This window comes from Lagenorhynchus albirostris, chromosome 5 (genome assembly GCF_949774975.1).
Source record: "Lagenorhynchus albirostris chromosome 5, mLagAlb1.1, whole genome shotgun sequence".
Lineage (NCBI taxonomy): Eukaryota > Metazoa > Chordata > Mammalia > Artiodactyla > Delphinidae > Lagenorhynchus > Lagenorhynchus albirostris.
Window position 1 is genome coordinate 87,340,096 of NC_083099.1, and position 4,839 is coordinate 87,344,934.

The 4,839-nt window shown below is 49.7% G+C and overlaps 1 protein-coding gene across 15 annotated transcripts in view; it reads right to left on the reverse strand.

Annotated features, from left to right (window-relative positions):
- Positions 1-4,023, reverse strand: part of PHLDB2 (pleckstrin homology like domain family B member 2) — a 130,420-nt gene extending 126,397 nt beyond the window's left edge. For all 15 annotated transcript variants that reach the window (XM_060150628.1, XM_060150621.1, XM_060150629.1 and 12 more), the window contains exon 1: positions 3,965-4,023. The gene's annotated coding sequence lies outside the window, so the exon portion shown is untranslated. The remainder of the gene's footprint in view (positions 1-3,964) is intronic.
- Between the last annotated feature and the right edge of the window lie 816 nt (positions 4,024-4,839).

Sequence of the window (4,839 nt, forward strand, 5' to 3'; positions counted from 1 at the left end):
GTGCACAACTTTTCTGATCGTCAAAAACTCTGAGGGCTTCCCTGGTGGCGCAGTGGTTGAGAGTCCGCCTGCCGATGCAGGGGACGCGGGTTCGTGTCCCGGTCCGGGAAGATCCCACATGCCGCGGAGCGGCTGGGCCCGTGAGCCATGGCCGCTAAGCCTGCGCATCCGGAGCCTGTGCTCTGCAACGGGAGAGGCCACAACAGTGAGAGGCCCGCGTACCGCAAAAAAAAAAAAAAACTCTTTGAGATAACTCCTTTCTATAAGCAGAGCTATTCACAAATACATGCTTTTTACACTCTCCCAGAAAATGAACAAAAACTTTATATTACTATCATTTTCTTCCCCACTAAGTAAACAGATGGAAAGATACAGACTGGGGGTTGTACAAGAAAGTACAATGAAACAGGAGTTAGGAGGTTCTCACTGGCCAAGTGAGCAGATTCAGATAAGAGGATTTCTGAGATTCCTTTTACCCCCATTATTATTTTGCCCTATTCCCCCAAAGAAGTGCCGAGCTTGAAATGTCTTCAGATCCCTAACCCAAGTTCTACGCAAATATCACACTTATCTTACATATCCACTCATCAGCTTATGAATATCCCTCACAACTGCCCCAAAGCATGCTCATTTCCTTATATGCCAGGTGTCTTTTTTAACTCTGTATTCAGGAGGCCTCTCTCATCCTCTCTTCTCTCCAAGACAACCCTATCCATTCATGCCCTCTACTCTTAACCCATAAGGCAGGGAGGAACAAAAAATCTCAAATGTTCTGTTTTGTACCATAGCATCTGCTGTGAATGTGGAACCATCTGTTGCCCACTTTGCCATGGGAAGGATGGTGCAGGCATCAGACGTGGAGTGTCACAGGTCGCACAATAGAATTATGTTCTTCTTGGGGCTGACACACCCAGGCATATGCTCCACAGTCACCATGGCTAATGCTACCCTTCCCCCATCAAAGAGTTTATTTATTTCCTCACAGAGAATGTGACCTCTAAATTCTCACAAAGGGTCAGGTCCATTTTTTAAAAACTTACATATGCCTGAATATCAGTTTCTAAATTCTCTAATCCTGGGTTTTATCTAAAACTAACATCTGTCACTAACACACTTGAGACTTTACCAGTCACCATCTCTGGGCATCTCAGTTTTTGTGTCTATAAAACAAAAAAGTTGAGCTCAGTGATCTCTGAGGCTCCCTTGCACTGTAGCACTCCAAAATTCTGTAATTTTAAGCCAACTCAAAGTCAGTGAACACAAGTTCCTTCACATCTATGGTATATTAAGACTCTTAATGCCAAGGACAAAAGAATCTGCTGCAGACAAAAAGGTCTCTCTGTGTTGAGCAAAAATACCGTCAGTTTCTAGAAGATCCAAATTAGATTAAGATCCCTAATCTTGTTAACATATGTCCTCAAGGTAATACCCTAGTGAAGAGTTTGGGGCTAGATATTCATTGTTTGTGTGTCCTGTGCATTATAGGATATTACACAGCATCATCTGAGGCCTCTACCCACTAGAGGCCAGCCCCAGTTGGCAACTGGGGTTGTCCCCTGCCCCGAGTTGGGACAACCAAAAATGTTTCCAGACACTGGCCAATAACCCCTGGGGAGCAAGTTACCCCCACTCCACCTGCCTCCATTCAGAACCACAGCTGCTGTGTATACCAGGGCTTTATAATAAAGCACATCACTTAAAAGTTGTTTTTGTTTCAAATAGATGACATTTCCACAGTTAATAAGTAAAGTACATCAAGATCTAACAGTCAGATTTATAACGCACATGTATTCCACTTGGAAGATGTACAAAACCACTGTCTTTCCAAGTTATTCATAGAGCCAACCGCCTTTCTGCTAAGGGTTGAGAATTAGCATACAGAGTCATAACCTCAACTGCTCTTTAAAAGTATTTAAAAGCAATCACGTTTTTCACAGCAAGTCCTCTGGTGCACTCCAGAATCAACCCCTGCATTACAGTACAGACCTCAAAAGAGGGCTTTGAGGAAAACAGCAAAATTCAGTGGTGGGTTTAATCACTTCAGCTTTTTCTTCCCTCTCTTGTGCAAAAGCCAGTAAATAAAATGTTTCTGAAAAGGTTGCTAAAGAGTTCCAGCTTTCGTCTGGTGTTCTTTAAGATAGGAGGTAGCAAGCTCTTAGGAGAATTTCCCAGCTATCTTTTCCTCCCTCACTTCAAATAGGGATCCAGGAGACACCCCCTAAAGTCAGTCCTTAGCCCAAAAGAACAGCGTCTGCCAGTTGCATGAAACAGACTGAAGCCTGCAAATTGAAATGATGGCTACTCCTAGCCCAACATCTCATTTTTTCATTTGTGAAAAAGGCTGGGATTTGCAAACCTCTGGGTCTCAGGAGGTGAAGACTACACTAGTCAACTAAGAGCAAAAGCTCTATTCCCCCTCACTTTTAAAGGAAACCCCAGTTATAAACGTTTGGGGACTTTACAGAGTTTCTCAAGTACATATAATGTTTAAATTTCCACATTAAATATGTAAAACGAAAACAATAAAATAAAACACAAAACCTTTTAAATAACTTAAGCCCAGGATATGAAAAGGGAATCATGAATAGACACAACTGTTACTTTTCAAAGAACCTTAGCTCTTTATTCAAACAAATATTTACACAATTGAGGGCAATGGTACCGGGGATGTAGCCATTCTGTTAAAATAGTGGGCAGCTCTAAAGGTTTATTTATCCCAAATCCAACTACTCTGTTGCTATCCTACCAGGAACCAAGAATTCAAGAGCTCTCAGGGCAAAAGTTTAACTAACACTCTGAAACTGTGAACTTCATTTAGACCTCTCCCAGCTGAATTCAGATGTTAGAATCTCGGAGACATATCTCAAACGCCTAAATTAAGCCAAACTAGGAAGCTTAAAGTTATGCGTCCAATACTTGATAATAAATATCTGTAATTAATACATTCATACAATGAAGGGAAATGTGGCTGACATATATTTACACTAAAAGTACGCCACATTTTTATGCCTCTTCTTCTAGTTCCACTCCCAGCTGCGTCTGGCTGTGACTAGCTGTGCATTCTAGAATTGTTGAGAGCTTCTTTAGAGCAGCAGAAGGAAGACTTCTAGGGATGAGGGCAGGGCCGGGCGAGAAGATTTCCAGCCCCGGGAAAGTCTACCGACATAAAAGGCTGAGGGCGCAGTTCCCACTTTTACATGAGAAAGGTAAATGGGTAGCAGGTTCGACTTCCTAAGCTCTTTCAAACAGGAAACCCCAAGTCTGGAAGCGACAGCCTCTCAGCCTTTTAATTTCCTGGCGGTGGCGGGAGTTAGCCCGGCCCTCGGCGCTTTAATAAGTGATGACTGCTAGAACTAAGTTATTCAATGTACCAGCAAACATTTCAAGCTGCGCCTCGGCCGTGCCAGGCGCGGGTGAAACAGGGGTTCAAAACATTCTCTACTTCCAGCCGCTATCTCTAGGGGTGCGGAGACCGCCCCAACCATAAATTTTGGGGGGCACCCAAGGCCAAATGGGAATTTGAGTCTCTGGGCGGTTCAAACTAGTGAGCCCCACTCTTGAAACAAAGTGAGCCAGGAGGGCAGCTAGCTAGATATTTGGGGGAGGGGGTCTTTTCTGAATTCCGCGCCCATACCATCCAGCAGCGGACTCTTTCCTCCGCCCACGGCGACAAAGCAGCTCTAGCCCCAAGATCCCGATCCCTCTCTCCTTGGGTATTCCAGACTTCTCGGCAAAAGTTGCCTCAGGCTCCCCCAAATCCCGCCCGTTTCCTACAACCGTTCTGCGAGCTGCTCTTCCACCCCGCCACTCCCTCCCCAGGATCCTCTCAACCGAGGTCCACCCATTCTTGGGGTTCGGGGCCCCAGAGGCTGCTCAGCCCGGGCTCTGCTAACCCCAGCCCGAGCTTTTGTCCCTGCAGCCCACAAGAGAAGCAAGAAACTCTGCGTCCCCGGCAGCCACTCACCGTCTCATCTTCTCTCCGCGCCGCCGCTCTCCGCCGGCTCCAGCGGCCCTCGCCTGGCCCTCGCCCCGCCTCCCTCCCACCCTCCCTCCAGCCCCGGACCCCCGGCCCCGCCACAGCTCCAGCCGCAGCCGCCCGGCCACTCAGCACGCGCTGTGCGCAGCCAGCGCGCCCCTCCTGGCCCCGGCGGCCACTGCCTCCTCTCCGCCCACAACCCTCGGCCGCGCAAACGGGCGGCGACCAACTCGGCGGCGGGGGAGGCAGCGCCCGGGGGATGCGGCCCGGACGCGCGGAGCCTGCGCGGCCCCTTCTCCCCCGCCGGCCGCCGCCTCCTCCTCACCTGGCGCGTCGGCGCGGCCGGGTCCCCAGAGCGAGGGAGGGAAGGCGCGCTGCGGGCACCCAGCCGCCGGGTGCGGTCCCCCTCGGGTCGCGGTGGTGGGCTCCGCCCGGCTCGGTCCTGTGCCCCGGCCCCCTTCGTAACCACCGCGGCGGGCACCGAGGGACTCGGAGCAGTGAAGTCGGTGAAGGTGCCAGGCAGTTTGCAGTTGGGGCTTTTACTGCTGCAGCAGGGGTTTGGCTGGTCTCCCCATCACGGGGCGCCAGCTTCTCGGAGCCGCGTTTACAGCCGTGGTAGAAACCTTGTGGCAGGCTTTCCTAATGAGCTGGAAGAGGGCGGGTGGGTACACGTCCTCGAGCGACGATTTCCTCGCCCGACGATGAGGTTTCTACCGGGAAACTCCAGGTGACCTCACCTCCTCCCGACAGTTCGCCCGCGGGCAGGCACCTGATGCGTCAGAAAAGCAGTTTTGCAAAATGGTTGGGGAACGGCCTCAGCGGAGGATTTTAAACTAACTTGTACTGATTTCCTTTCAGTTACT